The 24,387-nt window shown below is 45.0% G+C and overlaps 1 long non-coding RNA gene across 1 annotated transcript in view; it reads left to right on the top strand.

Annotated features, from left to right (window-relative positions):
• Positions 1–24,018, top strand: part of LOC129555101 (uncharacterized) — a 29,420-nt gene extending 5,402 nt beyond the window's left edge. Inside the window, exon 3 of the long non-coding RNA XR_008685705.1 lies at positions 23,695–24,018. This is a non-coding gene — a long non-coding RNA (uncharacterized LOC129555101). The remainder of the gene's footprint in view (positions 1–23,694) is intronic.
• Positions 24,019–24,387: the final 369 nt, after the last annotated feature.

Raw genomic sequence — 24,387 nt, 5'->3', positions numbered from 1 at the left:
GTCCTGGGTGTTCATTGGAAGGACTGATGCTGAAGCTGAGACTCCAATACTTTGGCCACCTCATGCGAAGAGTTGACTCATTGGAAAAGACCCTGATGCTGGGGAAGATTGAGGGCAGGAGGAGACAGGGGATGACAGAGGATGAGATGATTGGATGGCATTACCGACTCAATGGACATGGGTTGGGTGGACTCCAGGAGTTGGTGATGGACAGGGTGCTGCGGTTCATGGGGTCGCAACTGAGCGACTGAACTGAACTGTACATGTGTCTGCCCATCCTGAACCCCTCTCTCCCTCCCTCCTCATCACCCCATCCCTCTGGGTTGTCCCAGAGCACTGAGCAACCACCATTTCTTGAGAGTTTTCTATGTGGCTAGCCCTGGTTAGAAGCTAGGCATACGGGGACATCCCTGGCAGTCCAATAGTTCAGATTCCAAGCTTCCACTGCAGGGAACATGGGTTCAGTACCTGGTAGAGGAACTAAGATTCTGCATTATGCTGTGCTGTGTTTTGTCGCTTAGTCATGTCTGACTCTTTGTGACCCCATGGACTGTAGCCCACCAGGCTCCTCTGTCCATGGGATTCTCCAGGCAAGAACACTGGAGAGGGTTCCCATGTCCTCCTCCAGGGGATCTTCCCGACTCAGGGATTGAACCCGTGTCTCCCACATTGCAGGCAGATTCTTTACTGTCTGAGCCACCAGGAAAGCCCTGCAAGCTATGCAGTGCAGCAAAAAAAAAAGAGAGAGAAGCTGGACACACACCATTTCCTCCATCCCCGAAACAGCACCGCCCCATCATGGCGATCAGGTCTGTCTTTTCAGGTGTGTCTCAGAGGTGCAGTCACTGCTCATCCAGCCTCAGTAGCTGCTAAGATCTGAGTCCCATCTACTTACGTTCACACCTGGGCTCTCACCACTATGTGGAGGGTGGATTTGTGGGAAAGATAGTGATCAGGGTTCCTCCTCCCACTCCCACCCCACTTATCCACACCTAACGTTTCTTAGAGGAGTGTTTCCTGGCTCAGAAGGGAGCCAAGTCCTGGCAAGTTCAGAACTGGCCCTGCGGTCACAGGACCTGGACTGTCCATTTTAGGTGACCCCCAGGAAAGCTTCTGAGGTTAAGCCAGCCCCTGCGGACTGCAGAGAGCTTGTGCCCTACCCCTGCTGCAGGGCCAGCCTCCAGATGGGAACACTGTGTGGCCCCTCCGGATGTGAACCCAAAACCTTCCTCTGGGCACAAAGCCACTTGAGCACAGCAGCACGAGGGCCCGGGGTGCCAGAAGGTTCCACAGGCAGCCACTTGCTGCCTGCCAACCAGCAACCCTGAGCTCCCCTTCACCTACCCTTCCAGTCCTGCCTTATCAAGTGGGATCTTGTAGGAATGGCTGGCACTCTGGCAACCATTGGGGGAAACACCTTAATCAAACAAAGGCTCTTGGAGCTTTGGTGCAGAGAGAAGAATTAGCCCCTGGCTATGGCCTTCTGACAGCACTTCTTGCTCAAGCTTTTACAGGGGAGCCAAACACCCTCCTCCTCAAGGCCCTCCCACGGCCTGCTGGTGAATCATTCCCTCCAGGCTCCTGTTTGAGGGAAGAACCTGGCCCCAAGGTGAAGTGGCAGCTGAGAAATAAAGAGGTGGGGATCTCTTTTGGAGCTGGGCCAAGGAATGTGGAGGGGGCACCACCCCAGCCTGCACTTCATCATCCTGAACAACCTTCCTCTGCCACTGGGCAGGAAGTACCCCCAACCCCCAGGAGGCAGAGGGGAAGGGAGTTGTGTTCTGGAAAGATCAGAAGGCACCAGTGTCTCCCCACTTGACTAGGGAGGCAAGACCCAGACACGAGCTTCCCTGGCCTTTGTTTAAGCTCCTTTCGGTTTCTGAGTTGGTCTAGAGGGGCTCACGCGGCCTCACGTCACCGCCCTTCATTCCGTCATGAACCAGCTTACCTTAAGGCCAAACCATGGCTAGTATGCCAAAGCTGAGGGCCAGATGCTCACCACTTGGCCCTACGAGGCATCCTTAGGAGTTTATGTCACCATGGCTGCTGCTGCTGCAGGGTCAGCATAACTGGATGCCAGTGAGCGCTCATCTGGGGGTTTTTGCTGATGGTCTGGAACCTTGGGTGTAATGTGTGTAATGTGTGGAACGGGATGAGGCAGGAGGTGCTGGGCAGGCCACAGATTAGACCCAGAATGTCCTAGAACTTACCACCCCATCTGGCATCGTTTGTCTACCTGCTCATCCCTTGTGAAGGACCATGAGCTCCATGAGGAGAGAGGCCAAAGTCTTATTTTTCTTTGGACCTCCAACTTCTGCAATATCCCCACATATCCATAAATATTGCTGACTGCACGATGGATGGTTTACAATGGAATTGTTGAACAGAGTGTTGTTGGGGTCACCACAGTAGCTTGTATCTTTTGCAAAGTAGGGAGAGTTTAGCAGTGATGATAACCAAGCTGGAGGTCAACCAGGTCAAAAGGGTGTGGACATCTACTGGGTCAGAGTTGTGTGTTTCACGTGGCTCTGTTTGCCTCTGGAATAACAACAATATCAGCGAATTACTCCGTGCCAGGTCCTACATTGGAGAAGGAAATGGCAACCCACTCCAGCATTCTTGCCTCGAAAATCCCGTGGACGGAGGACCCTAGTAGGCTACAGTCCATGGGGTCGCAAAGAGTCGGACACGACAGCAACTTCACTTCAGGTCCTACACTGACTTTTCATATTCGCTTTCCGTTTAAAAATTTTAATGAATTAGTTTCTTTTTTGAACAAGCTTTTTATTTCTTTTTAAAATTCAATTTATTTATTTTTGCACATATGCTTTCTTTTTAAAATTTCAATGAATTAACTTATTTTTGCAAATGCTTTTCTTTTAAATTTTATTTTTGCATATGCACTTCCTTTTTAAATTTTTAATTATTTTCTGCACATGCTCTTTCTTTTTTCATTTTCATTTTTATTTATTTTGCACATGAAATTTTTTAAAAATTTTAATTAAATTTTTGAACATGTTTTGTTTTTAATTTGAACTTTTATTTATTTTTGCACATGCACTTTCCTTTTTAAATTTTAACTTCTTTATTTGTTCCAAGGGCTTCCCTGATAGCTCAGTTGGTAAAGAATCTGCCTGCAATGCAGGAGACCCCATTTGATTCCTGGGTTGGAAAGAACCACTGGAGACGGGATAGGCTACCCAAAACAAGTTCTTTCTAATCCTTGGAAGACATCGCAGGGTAGGTGTTATTAACTTCAGAGGAGTCGGGGTGGAAGGAGCTGTTTCAGGAGGAGGAAGTAATCAATTGGCTCAAATGATGCCAGGTCACCTAAGATGAGGACTGAGATTCAGCCCAGCTCCATGCAGCTCCAACATACTGTGTGCTGTTTAGTCCCTCAGAAGTTGACCAATGACAGAAACTGAAGACCGAAATAAACAATCTAACAAAAATCACAAACCCCAATCCATAGTCTAGTTACTTAACATTCAGTTCAGTTCAGTTCAGTCGCTCAGTCGTGTCCGACTCTCCGCGACCCCATGAATCATAGCACACCAGGCCTCCTTGTCCATCACCAACTCCCGGAGTTCCCTCAAACTCATGTCCACAGAGTCGGTGATGCCATCCAGCCATCTCATTCTCCGTCGTCCCCTTCTCCTCCCGCCCCCAACCTTTCCCAGCATCAGAGTCTTTTCCAGTGAGTCAACTCGTCGCATGAGGTGGCCAAAGTGTCGCAGTTTCAGCTTCAGCATCAGTCCCTCCAATGAACACCCAGGATTGATCTCCTTTAGAATGGACTGGTTGGATCTCCTTGCAGTCCAAGGGACTCTCAAGAGTCTTCTCCAACACCACAGTTCAAAAGCATCGATTCTTCGGTGATCAGCTTTCTTCACAGGTTTCACTAAACCACCGCAGTGCTCCTCAGGCACAGCTGGGCTCAAGTTCCCACGACCTGACGTGCTTCCCACCCCACAGCAGGTGCCTGCCTGAAACCAGAATGGATAAGCAATCATTCCAGAGGTTATTATATCATAATTGCCCCAGAGGCTTCAAGGAAGCCTCTTGCGAACCTCTCCCCACTTTTTAAAGAGAACTGTCGCTCTCTAATTTCTCTGTTTTATAATACAAAGTGTGCAGATTATGAGTGGAGGTTACTTGCCCTGGGATTTGACCTATATTAGAACATCACTGAGCAGCCCAGCACATGGTACTGGAGGATAACTTCTCAAGGCAACTGAAACGAGCGGTGGGTTCAGCAGGAGTGACCAGTGGAAGTGACCCCCAGAAAGGAGGGAATCTAGGTCAGCCTTGGTTCTGGACTGGCTACATGATCTTAGGTAAATCATGGATCACATTTTGTTCATCTGTTAAGTGGGAATAACTGTGATTCCCATTACACGTACCTCACAGAGAAAGGATCTGGTTAAGATGTTGCGAAGGCCTTTTGTAGAGTGGAAAACACAAGTGTAAATGCCATTGAGTGCTGAGCACCACGCCTGGCACAGCATAGGGTGCAAATCATCAGAAATTTTTCTCAACTCTTCTGTGCATTTTGCATGAAAATATGAAAAGCAAGAAAAATCTGAAACATGCTGGGAAGGGGTGAGGGGTGGTGAGCGCATCCTGTGTCTGGGCTTATCCACCACTGGGAGATTGGCTACTGGTCCAAGTCCTGTTCTACAGAGGACGGGCTTAGGATTTCTGTGAATGGTGCTCACAAATGTGGATTTCTCCTTTGTCTACCAGCAGAGCTCCAATTAAAGTTTCTAGTTCACCAGTCTTCTCATCCAAGGATGCTAAGGGAATTCACTGCTCCACAGAGAGACAAAGTGTTCATCCAGTGTCACATTGCCTTCACCACCAGCACTGCTGTGGCCATTAGGATGGTGGCAAGGCAACAAGCTGGTGTCACTAACGGGCCTCGCCGTTGGTCCTGATGCCTTTTCTTGATGGACGGTTCCGGAACCAGAAAATGAACTCTTGAGGCGCTTGCTTCATCAGATCTGCCTCAGGCTGCGCCCTCTTTATCCCTTTCCCATTTACACTACTGTCTGGGGTGATGCCTGCCTCTGAAGGACGTTCAGTGACATCCCTAGGTAGTCTGAAACCCTGCATGAGCGTCAGTGGTTCCCTTTGCTTTTCGCTATTGCCCTTTCTCCCTGCCCTTCAGGTCCTGTGCGTTTGTAGATTTTTCCTTCTCTGCCCAGCTTTGGATCACTCATTCGTTAGCTCTTGCTCCAGGAGAGGTATGTGGTCTTGCTACTCACCTCCCAGCTTTATTAGATATGAGTGCTTGCCCCCTGCCCCAATAGCCACACTCACCTTCTTCCTCCGGAACGGAAAGTGGGCTGGGCACATGGCTGTCTAGTTAAAGACCCCATTTCCTAGGATCTCTTGCATCGTAAGAGGGTCATAGGATTCATTCCTGTAAACAGAGCTTTTGCTAAAGTGGTCGGTGCCATTTCTGGGCCTTTGGGGGGAGAGATTTGTGTCTCTCATTCTTCTCCCCCCATTTCCTCCCCGCTTGTTGGAAGGTGGACCTAGCGATGAACCATCTTGGACTAAATGGATGAGGACAACACCCTAGATGGAAGGCACCTGGGTCTCTGCATCAGAGCTCTGCACTGCTTTATACATACATGGACATGTGAGAGAGACAGGAAGGTCCAGCTTATTTGAACTCTACTAATTTGAGGTTCTGTTAGAACCAAAGAACCTTTCTTCTCTTTGACTGACACAGGGGACTGTAGGTTCCCTGGGGACAGAGAGCATACTTTGCTCACCACTGGGTCTTTGGGGCTGGCACAAGGGCTTGGCACATCGTATATGCTCAATAAATTGTTGTTGAAAGTATGAAGGATTTATTGTTCTACTCAGCATCCTGACTTCTGCTTTCCAAAGACTGAGAGGCTCTTGACCACTTTCTTGCTTGGAAGAAGGCGTCCTCTGTCATGGGCTAAGAATGTAACATCCCCAGGAAATGAAAAGTCAGAGGAAGAGCCCCCATCCAGCTGAAGGGCTCTTTGGGGGTGTGACCCTTAATCAGACTGAAAGATGTCACTTTCTTCTCTGCTAGGGATCCAGTTGATTCTTCACACCCTGGGGTCCACGTGACTTCTCAGCTCCCTAGGGATGATGCCTCATCCATGCAGGAGGCCCTTTTGACAGAGAGTGCCAGCAGAGGTTGGGTGCCCATCAGGTAGGCCTGTGAGGATCAAAACACCCACTAGGGCCTTACAGATTTTTCAAAGCTCTGACCCTTCCAGGGGACAGCAATCCAGAGTTCTGGCCTCTCTCAGCCTGTGGTTTCATTTTTAAAAAACATTTTATTGTTTTAATTCAGTAATTAATTTCTGGCTGGTCTGGGTCTTCTCTGCTGCCTGCGGGCTTTCTTTTTAGTTACAATGAGCGGGGGCTACTCTCTAGTTGCAGGGCACAGGCTTCTCATTGCGGTGGCTTCTTTTGTTGCAGAGCACTGGCTCTGGAGCTTCAGTAGTTGTAACTCGCGAGCTCTCCTGGGCTCAGCAGTTGTGGTGCATGGGCTTAGCTGCTTTGCAGCTGTGGAATCTTCCTGGACCAGGGATTGAACCTGTGTCCCCTGTACCTGCCTGCAGATTCTTAACCACTGGAGCACCAGGGAAGTCCAGCCTGTGGTTCTTTCTGATCCACTGAAAGAGTGTGATCCCAGTTGCCTGCTCTTCAGGATTTTCCTGCCTTGAGCCTTGACTTCTGCCTGGGGCAGCACACGAACCCTAGCCATATACCCCGATTCCCAGATTAGAGGGAGCATGAGTAACATTTTCAGCCTCTGCAGACTCACCCAGGCTACAGTGATGGTCCCTTGACGTCAGGGCCATGTGAGCCTGTCCCCTCTGCATGAACCCTGACCTCCCCTCTTGATCCCACACTTAACCTGTCATCACTTTCTTCTGTGTCGCTTCCTTGCCTTACCCAGAATGGATCTTCCTCCAACATGCTCCCAAGCATTCCTGCTACTCTGTTTCCTCTCCTAGTGGCCAGGTCTGTGTTCTGGTCACTTGCCTTGGTGCCTGGCTCCTGGAATTTTCTTACTAAATATTTGTTGAACAAAGGAGGAGACACCTAAGTGTCCTTCTCGCTTAGTATGACCTTAATGCTATTCTTTTTATGTGGCCAGTCCGTGGTCTTGATCCCCCAGGGAGGTTCCCAGCCCTTATTAGTGGTGAAAAATATTGTTAGACTCTTGATGATTTCCTTGTTTGCTGATCCACCGCCTAATCCAGTCCCCCGATCTCTCTGCTGATCCCTGGCACCATATTGCTGCTCCTTGCCCTATGGATTTTTCAAAGCTCTGAGCCTCCCAGGGCAAAGAAATCCAGAGTTCTGGCCTCTCTCAGCCTTCAGTTTCCTTTTGCAAAAATATTTAATTAATTTATTTTAATTAATTAATCTCTGGCTGGGCTGGGTCTTCGTTGCTGCGTGTGGACTTTCTTTAGTTACCATGAGTGGGGGCTACTCTCTAGTTGTGGTATATGGGCTTCTCATTGTGGTGGCTTCTCTTGTTGCAGAGCACGGGCTCAACTTTTGGGCTGGGAGGTGGAAGCAATTGAATAGTTCATTCGCATCTACTTAAAACTGCTCTTTCAACTCCATGATCTCAAGGAGCTGTGGGCAGAACTGACCCAAGGATCAAACCAGCATCTCTTGTGTCTCCCGCATTGACAGGCAGACTCTTTACCACTGTGCCATCTGGGAATCCCATATATATTAATGCACTGAGTTTCTTAAGGTATCTCTCTAACAAATTAGCTAAACTCTTGAGAATGAAGAGTCATGCCTCAGAGTTCATGGACCCCCAACATCTGATTCATTGGACTCTTCTATATTTTTATTTTCAACATAAAGTAATACTGTCATCATGCTTTCATCTGCAAAATTACAGATCCTGGCGCATTACACATGGGACATGCTATGGGTTGTCTTTCTACAGGGTTGATGTATTTGCATGGATCTGGCCCTTCCACGCATTGTCTTGCTAGAGACCAGTGGCTCATCTTTGAGGCAGATGGTCAGGGTTAAGGGTGGAATCTGAGGCCATGAGGCAGAGCGAAATTAACTGCTCCCTTCACATGGGGATTGAACCCCTGACCTTCACCTCATTAGCACAGCACTCCAACACAGCAATTCCCAACCTCAATTTTATATCACCCTGGGGTGTTTCCACTTATCTCAAGAGGGAGCTGTGGAATTCCCTAAACAAGATTAATTTTAATTCGCTTTCATTTAAACATTAAATATGAACAACACAGACTACTTTGCAAGACTGCAGAAGAATGGCCTATATTCAAAAATTAAGCCACCAAGATGTGCTTGTACCCCAGCAACCTGAAACACCCTCTCTAACCCACTGAGCCAGTCTGGGGAGGCATGTTAGCAACAAGCATAGAAGGTTTTTAGATTACGGGGGAAAATTCATCCCAATCCTATTGAACAACTGCATTTCACAGGGACAGTTTCATGGGGTCATCTAGGAGCTCTCTGACTAATGGCCACAGCTCAGCTCCTATCCGGGCCGCCTTTTTCTCTTCCTAGAGACTCAGATGCTTTGCACAATCTTAGGAAGAATTCCTGAGAATGCTTTATTTGCTACAGGAACAATTTGTGATTTACTAAGATAATAAATTGGGCTTTGTTGTTGGGGCTTTTTCCTGGGTCAATACACAATATTTATCACCTCCATGCCCTCCTGCACCCAAAGTGTTCCAGTACCTTCTGGCCACTGACTTGTTTTGGAGGTGAGTGGGATCTCAGCAGGCCCTTTGCAGGGTAGGCTGGCAACCTAAGTATAGCGCAGTGGAAGAAACAGTGGGCATTAGTTATTTAATAAGCATCTTTAAAACTTTTTCTGGAAGTCTATTGATAACTGCCATAGACATTTATTAAAGTGTAAAAATTATAGCTCCTTCTAAGGTCTATGTACTTTGTAACTTATAAAGGGCTTTCACATACATTATTTGTTTATTCTGTACACACCTGAGAAGAATTGCTATCTTCATTTTACTGATGCACAAACAGATTCAGAAAATTTAAGTGACTTGCCCAAGGTCACACAGCTAATAAATCTTGGATGCAAGACCAGGTCCCATGGCTTCTCCTATCCTATATCCTTTCCACTATATTGCTCTTATCTCAGTTTATTATCGACGTCCATTTGCTTTTGACAGGAAAGGGTCTAGTATCTACATTTTGCAGAAGAACAAATTGACACCAAGATGTAATTACACTTTTGGGCTCCTGCCTCTCCTTCTTCTGATGGTATTATGTCCCTTCCTTGTAGAAGGACAAGTAATTCTTTTGCAGACTAATTTCTGCTCTCAGAATCCAAAATCTCCATGGTCACTGTCACTACCACAATGGTCATATGGCTCCCAGTATGGCCTGGGCATCCAACGGAGGCTTATACTGGCTACTTTTGGGTTGGAAGGAAGAAGTGATTGAATAGTTATTTAAAACTGCTTAAAACTGCTCTTTCAACTCCATTATCTCAAGAAGCTGTGCGCAGAATCAGTCCTTTAAAGGAAGGGCTTTTTGTTCTAGATCTTTCTTGCAGTCACTTTCTGTAAAATTCTGCTCATACAGTGAGCTTGGAGAACACTTTCCCAATTGGGCCCTTAGATACCCAGCTTCCCCCTAAATGACTAATTTCTCCAAGACCCTTTTTAGATAAATGAATGGCTACCCATGCTCCCCACCTGGAAGAGGGTTTGAGCTCTTCTGAACATCTTTCCATTCTTTATTCAGACTTTGATAGGAACTTAGCGATATAGTACAAAACTATCATTTTAAAACTTCCCAGTATCTACATTCTTTTCCTGGGTTGAAGGAGTTCACTGTGGGGCACATAACAGCCTGGGCAAAAGCATAGGACCAAGGTCGGCCCAACCTGAGTGTGACCCCACTAGGATGTCAGCTCCACAAAGGCAGAGAATTTTGCCTTTTGGGTTCATGTCTGAAACCCCAGTTCTAGAACAGCATCAGCCTCCTACAAGATTATTTATTCAGTGAATAAACTAACGATGCAAAAAAGATGATGAGATTAGAACTGGCCAAAGTGGTGGAGGCAGTCCAGCAATCACAGCTATGTTCTTCAAAGGCATAAGATTGTTTCTACTTCCTGGATCCTTTGGTTTAAGGCCATTTACTAAGCCTGTTCCTCTAACCTTCCCAATAATTCCATTTCCCCTTAAGTTATACAGAGCTGGTTTCTAAGGCATGTAACCAAGAAACCTGATGATGTAAATGGGAGGTTGATTAACCATGTATATATATTTTATCTAACTTAGCTTGTAAATTTATGGAAGGCACCATATCTCACTGGAGAAGGAAATGGCAACCCACTCCCGTATTCTTGCCTGAAAATCCCATGGACAAAGGAGCTTGGCAGGCAATAGTCCATAGGGTCGAAAAGAGCCAGACACGACTGAGCAACTTCACGTCACGTTATCTCATTGTCTTATAGAATGGTGCTTTGCAAATAATGACAAGGCATGTTTGCAGATGGTGATGAGGATGCTCCCATATCATTTTCGAGGCCAGGCGTCCAAAAGGCTGGGTGTCTGAGGACTGTCTTCTCTATGAGCACATGTGTGCACAGTTCCACATTCACACATGCATGCATTTCTCATTTCTGAGACACCATTTGCAAGAGGCCATTTGGGTAATGCCGTGGGCTCCCTGAAACCGGAAGAGATTCAAGGCCATGGGCCAGCTACACCACGGAAACCCCACACTCAGCCAAACATTCTCATTGGCAAATCAAACCTGAAAGCTGTCACCAAATTCTGCTCCCTGGCAGTCCCAATGCAGCCATGAGCTGAGAGACAAAAGAAGTAGAAACCCAAGAGAGATCCCCAGTGTGTTTTTTCGAGAACAGCAGACTGCACAGAGGGTCAGCACAGACAGCGCAGAGAAGAACATTCTCCTGGCAGGACTCCATCTCCAAACTAGACGCCGCTTCAGGGACTCTCAGCCTCGCACCTTATGGGATTTATTTTTATTTTTTAAAGATCTAACATTTGTTGTTAGTTATTCTTAATAAAACTCTTTCTGAGTGTATCACTATTTCTTTACTCACTCACTAACTTGTTCATATTCTGCTTCATTCAATGAAACCCTTGTCATCTGTCTGCTGGGCCCGTTCTCTGGCCCATTTGATGATAAGAGCCCTGGAAAGCAGGTGAAGTCTTCTCAACTGTGCATGTGAAAGATGAAGAAACCCAGTTAGTTAGAGCCATCTCCCACAGCTCATTGATACCAAACTGAGACTAAGACTCAGATGTTCTAACTCTTTTTAAAAATTGAAGTGTAGTTGACTTACCGTGTTGTTTCAGTTTCTGGTGCACAGCAAAGTGATTTGACTATATGTGTACATGTGTTTGTGCATGCCAAGTTGCTTCAGTCGAGTCCAACTCTTTGTGACCCTATGGACTGTAGCCTGCCAGGCTCCTCTGATCATGGAGATTCTCCAGGCAGCAATACTGGAGTGGGGTGCCATGCCCTCCTCCAGGGGATCTTCCCAACCCAGGGATCGAACCAGAGTCTGTTTCCTGCATTGGCAGGCAGGTTCTTTACCACTAGCAGCACATGGTATATATTATTTTTTATATTCTTTTTCATTATGATTTATTGCAGGATATTGGATATATTTTCCTGTGCTATACCTAGACTGCATATTAAAAAGCAGAGACTACTTTGTCAACAAAGGTCTATCTAGTCAAGGTTATGGTTTTTCCAGTGGTCAAGCATATATGTGAGAGTTGGACTATAAAGAAAACTGAATGCCGAAGAATTGATGCTTTTGAACTGTGGTGTTGGAGAAGACTCTTGAGAGTCTCTTGGACTGCAAGGAGATCCAACCAGTCTATCCTAAAGGAGATCAGTCCTGGGTGTTCATCGGAAGAACTGATGTTAAAGCTGAAACTCCAATACTTTGGCCACCTGATGCTAGGAGAGGACTCATTTGAAAAGACCCTGATGCTGGGAAAGATTGAGGGTAGAAGGAGAAGGGGATGCCAGAGGATGAGATGGCTGGATGGCATCACTGACTCAGTGGACATGAGTCTGTGTGAACTCCGGGAGTTGGTGATGGACAGGAGGCCTGGCGTGCTGTGATTCATGGGGTCGCAGAGAGTCAGACACGACTGATGAACTGAACTGAACTGATACAGTAGAACCTTGTCATTTATGTGTTTTCTAACACATTTTATGTGTTAGTATTTCTGTTTATCCCAAACTCTTAATTTATCTAATTTTTTCCTCCTCCTTCTTCCGTTTTGGTAACCGTAAGTTTGTTTCCTGTCTGTGAGTCTGCTTCTGTTTTTTAAATAAGTTCATTTGTATCATTTTTTGTTTGTTTTTAGATTCCACATATAAGTGATATCATAAAACATCTGTTTTTCTCAGTCTGACATTTCACTGTGTGATAATCTCTAGATCAATCCATTTTTGTGGCAAATGGCATTATTTCCTTCTTTTTTACGTCTACTGTGTATGTATGCACCACTTCAGCTAGTCTATTCGGTTCGGTTTGGTTCAGTCGCTCAGTCGTGTCCGACTCTTTGCAACCCCATGAATCACAGCACGCCAGGCCTCCCTGTCCATCACCAACTCCCGGAGTTCACTCAAACTCAAGTCCATAGTGTCGGTGATGCCATCCAGCCATCTCATTCTCTGTCATCCCTGTCTCCTCCCGCCCCCAATTCCTCCCAGCATCAGAGTCTTTTCCAGTGAGTCAACTCGTCGCATGAGGTGGCCAAAGTATTGCAGTTTCAGCTTTAGCATCAGTCCTTCCAATGAACACCCAGGATTGATCTCCTTTAGAATGGACTGGTTGGATCTCCTTGCAGTCCAAGGGACTCTCAAGAGTCTTCTCCAGCACCACAGTCAAAAGCACCAATTCTTTGGCGATGAGTTTTCTTCACAGTCCTATTACTAACTCTTAATTATGAGCAGTAGCTCCTGGACAAATGATTACTGAGAAATACTGACAGGGAAAAGTACTCTTACCTGGCAGATAATGTTATTGTAGTTTGTAACTCTCAAGATGCTATTTCAGATGTGTGTAGTGGGTTTACAGGATGGCTTTGAGTTAGCTCATGGTGTTATCAATAATTCCAAAATTCTCAAAAAAAAAAAAATACATTTCCATCTGAATTCTGTAACATGTCATGTAACTGGGTCTCCTCCAGTTCGGATGTGAGACGGTAGTAGGGGACATTTTCTCAGCGTCGTGGGTGTGCAGGTAAGGCTCACAGCTACAAAGTTCCTGACTGGGGCCTGCACAAGAGGAGAGGTTTGATAACTTGGGGTGGACAGAGCATGGAACTACATTAGGAGAGCTTATTCCACAGAAAAAGAGAAACTTGGGTAATAAAGGGGGTGGGCGGTTATCCTAAGTGGGAAGTTACCAGAAAAGGTTCCAGTTTGAAAGACTGATTTCCCAATTGGAATGATCATCAGAATCCCTTGGGGCTCTTTTTACAACTATAGATTCCCTGGTCTTCTTCCTTAACAATTTTATTCAGTGAGTCCAGGTTGAGACCAAGGAATCTGCATTTTCAGCAGAACTCCCCAGTGATCTTTTTCTACTCAAGGAAGATTTAGGTAGACCCTGGGTTTGAAGGTGTTGCCTCTCAAACTGAAAAAGCAACTTGACAAAGCCAGGTCTCAGAGAGAGGGGTCTGCCCCAAAAGGCAGGAACCAAGACGATGTGAGCCTGTTAGAAAACAGGAATTGGCGAAAAGCAGTTGTAGTCCATATTTCATGATCTCCCATGAGTTTCAGAAATAGCCGAGTCTGTAGTTTCCTGTTCTCAAGCAGGATGAGTGGTCTGCGTGCTCCAGGCCATCACAACACCCACGTTATTATCAAGGTACTCCACTGAACCATTCCTTTTGAATTCCCCATCACCAAAGTCCCAGGCTGGGTTTTCCTTGGACTGTCCCTTCTCAGGGACCGACAGTCTGCAAGGGCTGCTGCCTAGCCTCCCTCTCTCTTTCATTCAAGTCCCAGCTCTACAGACTTCCTCTGGATCAAATGACTACATTTCCCTGTCTTGGGTCCTCCCGGAGACCTGGCTCTGGGCCTCCTGTGGGGAAGCCAGAGGCTTGAGCTTGTCTGGGAAGACAGAAGCTTAATCTCCATCCTCATCCTGACCACACCCCCAAGCAGCTAAGCCCTCTATAGGTGTGAGGACCACCAGCCTGGAAAATTCCCAGGTTTAGTGCTGACTAGTGTGCCCAGGAAGGGAACTGGCTGCCTTTGGGAAGCAGCTAAACCCAGATAATCCCAGAAGTAAACAATGAAATGGCTGAAATCCCTTAGAGTGATAACAAAGCGGCTACTGTTTATTCAGCTCGTCCTCTGCTGTCCCTTTCACATACATTATTTCATTTGTATCTCAGAGCACTCCTTTGAGATGGTTGTTATATACCCGTTTTCTAAACGAGAACAGAAACACAGCACAGCTAAGTAACTTGCTACTGTCACACAGATAGCAAATAAATTTTTTAAGATTGAAGTGTAATGGACATAAAAAAACACTGTAGTGTGCCACTTAATAGATTATCACAAATGTGAATTCATCTGTACTACCATCACCCAAAACAAGAGCTAGAATATTACTGGCATCAGAAAAATCCCTTCACTGCCTCCCTCTCTGATAGTCACCTCTTCCCCAGTGATAACCATTTTTGTTATCCAACATTAGATTGCTGGCCTGTTGATTTTGTTAAACTGTAATTGTACATCATGCATTCTTTTTATCTGGCTTCCCCTCCCCTCCTACTCAAAATGTTTTCTGCAAATTTGATATAGTGTTGTTAAGGCTACAAGTAGTTTTCTCATTTTTAATGCTTTATGAGTTTTCTTAGTATTAATCTACCACAATTTATTTATACATTCATCTGCTGCTGGTCTTTGGATAGATTTTAATTTGGGCCTATTACAAATAATGCTCCTTGGAACATTCTTGTATATGTTTTTTGGTGTATACATTTCTGTGGGATATGTAACAAGGAATGGAATTGCTGGGTCATAGGGCGTGCTTTCGGAGAAGGCAACGGCAAGCCACTCCAGTACTCTTGCCTAAAAAATCCCATGGACGGAGGAGCCTGGTAGGCTGCAGTCCATGGGGTCGAAAAGAGTCTGACATGACTGAGCAACTTCACTTTCACTTTTCACTTTCACACATTGGAGAAGGAAATGGCAACCCACTCCAGTGTTCTTGCCTGGAGAATCCTAGGGACGGGGGAGCCTGGTAGGCTGCTGTCTATGGGGTCACACAGAGTTGGACACGACTGAAGTGACTTAGCAGCAGCAGGGTGTGCTTTAATAGAGGTTGATAAATAGTTTTGCAATGTGCCTGTACCAGCTCATACTCCTAACAAATACTGGTGAGAGTCTGGGGGTGAGTGGGGAGGTAACCGTATTCTCACCAACAATTGATAATGCTGGTCTTTTTTATTTTTGCGATTCTGGTGAATGTATTTTAGCTTGTATTTCCCTGATGACTAATAAAATTGAATATTTTTTCAAATGTTATTGGTCATTTGAATACCTATTGCCTTGTTTGAATCTTTTGCTCATTTTTCTGTTGGGTTGTGTGTCTTTCTTGATGATATGTAGGAGTTTTTGGTATTTTCTGGGTATGAGTCCTTCGTCAGTCAAATGAACTGCAAATATCTTCTTCTTTGTGGGTTTCCTTCTCACTCTTTTTTTTTTTTTTGATAACAAGAAGGTCCAGATTTTAATGTAGTCTAATTTCTCAGTGTTTCCTTTTTGGATTCTACTTTCTGTTTCTGTTACATAAAAAAATACAGATGACATGATTACATATGTAGAAAATACAAAATAATCTGTTAAAAAAAAACACCAGAATTAACAAATAAATCAAGCAAAGTTGATATTTTTAATTCAACAACATTGCTTGATTTATTTATTAATTCTGACAGTTTTTCTACAAACTGTTTTGTGCTTTCTACATACGTAATCTAATGGTCTATAAATGATGTCAGTTTAATTAATATTTTTTCTAATTCTTAAAATTTTATTTCTTTGTCCTGCTTTATTGTAAAGGCTAAGACCCCTAGTATAATAATGAATAAAATAAAAGCAGGGAGCATCCTTCTTTTATTCTCAGTATTGGGGAAAAGTATTAATATTTGAACATTAAGCATGATATTTACTAGAGATATTTTTGTAGCTACTCCATCATATTAAGCTATTGCCCTTCTATTCCTAGCTTCTGAAGACAGTTCGTTTTTCCCTTTTATTATCACTAGGGTTTTCATTTTATCAAATGATTTTTTTCTGAATCTATTAAGTTGATAAATTATTTTCTTTTTCATTTTGTTAATTACAAATTAACATTAACTGATTTTTAAACATTGAGATGCTCTTTCATTTCTTAAATAAAGCCTATTTTTGTTGTGATGTATTTTTTTTTTCATATATTGTTGGATCCAGTTTGATAATATTTTGTTTAGTATTAGCACCCATGTTCAGGAAAATGAGATGGCCCATAATTTTCTTTCCCTGTCAGATTTTGACATTAAGGTAATATTGTTCTCAAAAATGAGTTGAGAAGCCACTCGTTTTCTATTCTTTGGAATAGTTTGTGTAAGATTAGTGTTATTTCGTCCTTAAGTATTTGGAAGACTTCACTGGTGAAGCCATCTGGTCCTGGAGTTTTCCTTGTAGAAAGATTTTTCATTGTCAATTTCATTTATTTGATAGAAATAAGACAGTGAACTGGTTCAGAACAGCCTCTTATTTAATCGGTGTAGGCTATATTGTGATATCTTCTTTTTCATTCCTGATATTGATTATTTGTGCCTCATTCTTTTTTTAAAGAAATCAGTCCTATCAGGAGCTCGTCAACTTTATTAGTCTTTTTAAAAGAAAATTTTTGACTTTGTGGGTTTTGTTTTATTATTGTTTTCTACTTCATTAATTCCTGCTGTTGACTATTTCCACCCTTGTATTATCTTCAGTTCAGTTCAGTTCAGTTCAGTCACTCAGTTGTGTCCGACTCTTTGCGACCCCATGAATCACAGCACGCCAGGCCTCCCTGTCCATCATCTTAGGATTTAATTTGTTGTTCTTTTACTAAAATCTTAATATAGAAACTTGGTCCATTGTTTCTTCATCCGTTCTTCTCTAATGATGTATTTAAGACTACAGATTTCTCTTAAGTGCACTTTGGGTACATCCCATAAGTTTTGATATGTTCTAGTTTTATTATATTTTTATTAAAATAGTTTCTCATTTCCATTCATGATTTCTTTGTTGACTCGTGGATTGTTCAGAAGTGTATTGCTTTGCTTTACATCACACTGATTCAATCAAGAACTGAGCTTTTGAAAGATGATTTGAACTTTCTGCAGGCTGGTTTCTTTCTGGATTGTGCTTTTTCAAGGAGTCTCAGCTGCAAGTCTGAGGTGTTCAACCTGGACCTCCCCTCTTGTGGGACCCTGAATTCCTTTTTTTGGTCACCCCAGCCCCATAGATTCCTAGAAACTGCTCAACTTTTCAGATATTGCTTAGGAATTGACAAATCCCAAGGAGAAAAGTGTCTGAGACTCCTCTCTCAGCTCATGCATTCTTTTTGGGATCTTGGCTCCTTAGTTTGTAATGTCCTGGTGATTTTTCAGTGGCTTGAAGTAGATTGAAGAAAAAAAAAGTGTCTTGTCCATGTTTTCCAGTATTTTCTGCAAGCAGGTAGTCTGTGATGAGTCGGTCTGCTGTTACCGCCAGGGGAGATGCCCTGGAGGCAGGATTTGGGTGTTGGTCCCCATGTGCCCAGATCCGGAGCTGAGCCTGCCTCCTGGCAGCTGGAGGAACGGGGGGAGAGGGCAAACGTGGAGTTCAAAGGCAGCGTTAAGCCATCCTTGCTGCCCAGCTTTCTCCTTTATCTTCCTCATTACTATTGATCTAGTCCTTTGGATTAAGCGTTGCCATAAACATCAGTTTATTTATTTATTGAAGTATATTTGCTTTACAGAATTTTGTTGCTTTCTGTCCAACCTCAGCATGAATCAGCCATAAGTATACCTATATTCCCTCCCTTTTGAACCTCCCTCCCGTCTCCCTCCCCATCCCACCCCTCTAGGTTGATACAGAGCCCCTGCTTGAGTTTCCTGAGCCATACAGCAAATTCCCATTGGCTGTCTGTTTTACATGTGGCAATGTGAGCTTCTGTGGTACTCTCTCCACACAGCTCACCCTCTCCTCCCCTCTCCGCATGTCTATTCTCTCTGTCAGTTTCTCCATTGCTGCCCTGTAAGTCAATTCTTCAGTGCTGTTTTTCTAGATTCCGTATACATGTGTTAGAATACGGCATTTATCTTTCTCTTTCTGACTCCCTTCACCCTGTATAATAGGTTCTAGGTTCATCCACCTCATCAGAACTGACTCAAAGGCATTCCTTTTAATGGCTGAGTAATAGTCCATTGTGTATATGTACCACAGCTTCTTTATCCATGCATCTGTCGATGGGCATCTAGCTTGCTTCCATGTTCTAGCTGTTGTAAACAGTGCTGCAGTGAACAGTGGGTTACATGTGTCTTTTTCAACTTTGGTTTCCTCAGGGGATATGCCCAGGAGTGGGATGGACATCAGTTTTAAAATGTGCTAAATGCAAATTTTCTAAAGTCTGAACAGAATTCATCTTTTTTGGTTGCTTCCTTTCTGATGTTTTTTCACAGGGTCTCTGCTGTGCCTTTCCAACACTCATCCTTTCCTGGCCTGAAACCAATATGGACGGGAAACCAAAGCAGAATCAAATTGTTCTGGAACATTTTGTCTCCCTTGGTAGATTTGGCTGGCCCTTGAGTGGAATGTTCTGTATGGGTTCACAAGTCACTGTTCTTAAGGCTTTCCCACAGGGTTTCTTTTCTGTCGATGTGAATGCCGTGACTGGCCACATCTCCCTTTTTCCTTTGGCTGCCAGGAAGCCCAGAATGTAGAGTGAAATTTATGGTTCAAAGCTAGCAGCTATAACAGTGCTATGAGACTGAACATGACTTTTCTGCTCTGGCTGCACTTTCACCTCTTATTTCTGTTTTCCCTTGCTCTGATTTTTCTTTATTTCTCTATATTTGTCATGTCATTGTTTCTCTCAATGTGTCTTTATATGAAACTTGAGTTACTTCAATTCTGTCAATCTCTTCTGTCAAACTTCGAGTCTTTATTTGTGTTTAAAATTTTTCCCATATGGAGACATTTGGAAAAGAGTGGAATGGATTTTAGAGAAATAAAGATGTGGGCAGTACTGCAATTTCTAGAATTTATGGTCTTTTTTTGTGACTTTTTGCCAGGTATATTTTAAGAGCTTTCAATATATCTATAGCTTTATAGGAAAGATACTTTTTAAAAAATGTTTGCTTATTTGGTTGTACGGGTCTTAGGGCTTCCCCAGTGGCTCAGAGGTAAAGTATCTACTTACAATGTGGGAGCTGCAGGAGAAGCAGGTTTGATCTCTGAGTCAGGAAGATCCCCTGGAGGAGGGCAGGGCAACCCACTCCAGTATTCTTGCCTGGAGAATCCCATGGACAGAGCAGCCTGGCAAGCTATGGTCCATAGGGTTGCAAAGAGTCAGACACGACTGAAGCAACTTGGCAGGGCACGGTATGGCCAGGCCTTAGCTGCAGCACTTGGGATTTTCAATCATCATTGTGGTATAAGGGGTCTTTTGGGCTTCCCCAGTAGTGAAGCATCCACCTGCAATGCAGGAGATGCGGGACACATGGTTTCAATCCCTGGGTTGGGAAGTTCCCCCGGAGGAGGAAATGGCAACCCACTTCAGTATTCTTAACTAGAAAATGCTATGGAATGGACACAGGAGCCTGGTGGATTTTAGCCCATGGGGTTGCAAAGAGTCAGACATGATTGACGCAACTGAGCCTGCACTTGAGGGATCCTTAGTTGCAGTGCATGAGATCTAGGTCCCCTGCCAGGGATTGAACCCAGACGCCCTGCACTGGGAGCTCGGAGTCTTAGTCACTGGACCAGGGAAGTCCCCGGAAAGACAATTTCCAAAATTAAAATTAATAAATTATGTTCTTTCATTAACCAGGAGTAAAAGTAGATGACAAATCTGGCTATCCTGTCCACTGAGCATGAAAATTTCGAAATCAATTTTTCAAGTACATGGTCAAATGAAAGAATTTACCTATCACAAACAGAAACTATAATGTTATTCCTCATTTTTGCAATAGAACAATCTGGAAATAAGTTTTTCCTTTTCCCCAAATAATGCATTCATGTAACTAAAATGTAACTAATGTAATTATAGGGACTAATCCATTGCATTTGCTTGGTACTGGAATATTTATTGTATTTTCTATTTTTTTGGATAGGCATGACCATCTGCAGAGAAGGTCAGAAAAATACTATTTGCTTTTCTTTTCTAACCATTACTGTTGTTGCATTTATGATTATTAATGACAGTGACGTTGTCATATAGGAACAGGGGTGAGGCAATGTCCTCCCTGGCAGTCAGTCCACAGGCATGCCACCAGGCACCCAGTAAGGGCTGAAGAAATAGTTGGTAATCTGAGTTCTGGTGTCTTAATGCCTGTCCTGCAATGTGGTCAGCATTCTGCTTTCTCAAGGAGAAGGCAGTTCTCTGCACATGTTTCCTCAGGCTGACGCTTTTAAATTTCATCTGTACTGGCCTTTGTTATTGAGCTCAATGTCCACGCGCGTCCCCCCAGGGCCTGGCCAGGGCAGGCTCTGTGCAAGATGCTTTCTGCGTGTCATCTCCCAGCCAAGGAGCTCCACTCAGCTGCCTGGGCCCCAGGCTCAGCCCAGCCCCTTCCTACTGTGTGGTCTTAAAGCAGGTCACCTTTCCGTACCTCTCTTGGTCAAACCCAGATAATAATACTTCCCGAATAAAGAAAGGGTTTTCTTTAAGCCCTTTGAGCTCCTCGGATGGACCGCACCATGGAAATGCCCAGTGCGGCCTGGGGATGGGTTGCTGCCACCATGTGATTAGGTAATTTGAGATGATGCTCATTACCCTTTGTCTGGGCTGAATGCAAGGCTGTCACAAAGCACTGAGAAATCTCCGTTACACCGAAACCCCGCCGTAAAATGGGATTGTCTTACACTCTCATAAAGCACACCAGAAAAGAGCAGCCGTGTCAACTAACCCAGTCCTCAGTTCATACTCTCATTTGATTTCTTCTGCTGAGTACAAGACCAATAAGTAAGACATGACCCAGTTACAGGTGGCGGTGGCGAGAGCAAAACCGTTGCTCCCAGCCCACTGAGCTGGGGGAGGGGCAGCTGCGGAGGAGGAGGCAAGCCAGACTGGGCAGGGCTGGGCCTTTTCCTTTGCTTTTTCAATAGCAATCCTATAGGCAACTCCTACAAGGTGCCGAGAACTATGTTAGGTATGTCTTTCTATTCTAAAACCTCCAGACAACTGTATTAAAACCTATTAATATTCTAAAGACAAAAATAAACAAAAACCCATCCACTCAACTTTATGTATTTTTCATCATAACGAAAGCCTACCCATTTGGGTCCAGAAGCCTAAGCCTGAAGTTTTGGCCTGGGGCCTCCTCGCTGATCCTGAGGCTTTAAGACCACACAGCTTGGGTCTGCAAACTGCAAAGGGGAGGCTTACTTTTCTCATTCTGAGCCAGCCCTCCAGAAGTGTCCCTGCAGCCAGATGCAGCCTCCCTCCTCACACAGCCTTGGCTGGATCTCTCTGAGCCTGACAAACTTTTACCTAGAACCCTCTGATCCTGGTTTGACTAATGAAATTCAGATCCCACTGGGATCATTCATCTGGCTGCTGTATTGCAGGCCATCAAAGGTACAGTCTTACTTGTGTTTTCTTTTGAGCTGGTTATGAACTGGGTAGGAGCAGCGTTGGGAGAAGGGGTTGTAAGGGACCCTGGAACCAGGGAAGATGAAGCAAGTGTCTTTCTGGCTTGGGATTCTCCAGGCATATTTAGGCAAGTATGTGCATGTGCTCAGTCGTGTCTGACTCTTTGCGACCCCATGGATTGAAGCCCACCAGGCTCCTCTGTCCATGGGATTTTCCAAGCAAGAATACTAGAGCGGGCTGCCGTTTCCTTCTCCAGGTGATCTTCCTAACCCAGGGATAGAACTTGCGTCTCTCGCATCTCCTGCATTGAAAGTGGATTTTTTACCAACAAGCCTCCGGGGAAGCCTTAGGCAAGTATGGTGTGCTTGAAAAGAGGGGAACAGGTTGCTGAGGCATTGCCCTTGAAGAGAGAAGAGGGAGGTCCCCTAGGATGGGCTACTGGTGTCAGACCCCCTGTTGCCCCCCAGAAGCAGGAGCCCCGGAGATCCCAGGTGAGAAGACATCTCTCCTGAGTGGTGAGGAATCTATTGTGTCAAGTGCAGGAAAACATGCTTAGTTGAACTGACACTGTATTGCAGTGTGTGTGTATGTGGTCCGTTGTTATGGAAACCATGGAAAGAAGAGAAGCAAAACACTTTAGATGGGCGCGACACTCCCCTGGAGTCTGCGTGCTGTGTGCTGATTGGCTGGACCCTCCAGACCAGGTTGCACGTTATTCAGGAAACTGTTGTTGCCCGGAGAGCCCTGGGCTGACTTGCTCCCTTGGGAGTTGATGTTTAGGGAAGGGTGAAAGCAGCTGGTTTATGGAAGCATCAAACAACGTGAGCTATGGAACCCGCCAAGTCCCAAACATTCCTTGCCAAGAGCCCTTTCTTCTAGGTTTCCAACTCATCTGTGTTTCAAAAGCAATTTCACTTAAATGGCTTATTCCTCTGACTCCTAGTCCTTGGGAAGCTATAATTTGCAGGCAATAAAGGGGGCTCCTCCAGATTCATTCAGGAAGTGTGCTGTGAGCTAGACACGGGGCTGACATGGCTTGCCATCAGGGTGTGGTAGATCGAAGTCAGATGTCTGATCCCCTGCAAAGAAACCAATGTGCAGGTGTGGGCCTCTGCAATCCACTGGTCGAGGTCTCAAGGCAGATAACTTTGCAACTTTCTATTTCTAACTGAATCGGCATTGTTTGTTACCCAGGATACATCACTGATGTGCGGGGCCTGGGACTGTGTGGCATTTTATCTTACCATCTTCGAGGAAGCTGCGGAGGCTCCCTCTGTGAATGCCTCTTGAACAAATGCTTGAATGAATGAATGAGTGAGCAGGCTCACTGTGTTGGTCATTAGCCAATGCAGTAGTTTCCTGCCAGCCCCGCAATTTCCACAGGGAGCCTCTGCAGATTCCTTGCAAAGAACGTGGTGGCTGAAATAGGCTTATCATGTCTACTTCTATCATCCTGTGTCTTGTCCAGACTCTAGGAGTTCTGTGAGAGAGCAGGGGGGAGAAAAGGGTGAAAAAAAAACTCAAGAGAAAGAAAAAAAACAAAAAACCGTAGGAAGATTCTGCTGCCTCCAGACCTTAGGAAAACCGCTGGTCTAATTCATTCGCTATGGTGACTGTTTCATCTGCAGGCCTGGCGCTGCCTGTGTAGCTGTCCGTGAGGCCTCCCTTTCAAGTCAGCCCGCTACTTGGCGCTCCTGACTGACAATATGGGGGGCAGATGTGGCACCCTTTTGGAGCACACTTGCTGGTGGGCCACAAAATCCAAAGGCAAACCCTCACAAAATCCAACAAATGTTTTGTTTTTTGTTTTTTTTCAGATTTCCAGATCCGAGTGGCCATCAGGTTCCCTCCTTAGGATTCTAAGACATCTGGGGGCCGGCGCTGGAAGAGACTTGATGATGCTGAGTGCCTGTGATACCCTTGAGTTGTGCTAAGCCCTTTTCCGGATGCTGTCTCATAGAATCCCTCACAAAGCCCTGCCAGGGTGGAATTATTATTATTCCTCTTATAAAAATGAGAAAACAGAAGCTCACAGAGGCTGAGTTACTTGGCCACAGTCACAGCGATGGGAAGTGGCAGTTCCTGAATTTGTATCAGGACAGTGACACCACCAAGGGATGGTTTGGGAGGGTTTCTGTCCAGCTATCATCTTCAGTAGCCGCTGATCCCCAAAACCCTCCCCGGCACAAATAAACATATGATCTAAGTAAGATGGGCATGCAGGGGATAAAATCAAACTTTGATATGTCTTGCCTTGCCGACGACCTCCTTTTCAATGAGACTGCTCCCCAAGCCCTATCTAGAGTCCATGCTAACTCAAGATCTGTCTGGCTCCAAACCCATCTTCTTCCCAACATAACCAGGATGCCTGATCTTTTAGGTTCCTACCCAGAAGGCTTTTGTTTTCTTGAAAACTTTACCCAGAAGAGCCAATCAATCAGTGGAGGATTCTCCTAATGGAGCCTAGTTCCCACATTTCACCAGCTTGCCCATTAAATGCTTCCCAGGGT

Source organism: Moschus berezovskii, chromosome 12 (genome assembly GCF_049115385.1).
Source record: "Moschus berezovskii isolate FMDL1 chromosome 12, NW_MosBer_1.0, whole genome shotgun sequence".
Taxonomy (NCBI): domain Eukaryota; kingdom Metazoa; phylum Chordata; class Mammalia; order Artiodactyla; family Moschidae; genus Moschus; species Moschus berezovskii.
Note: the sequence above shows the minus strand (reverse complement) of the source record. Positions and strands in the feature narration are given on the sequence as shown.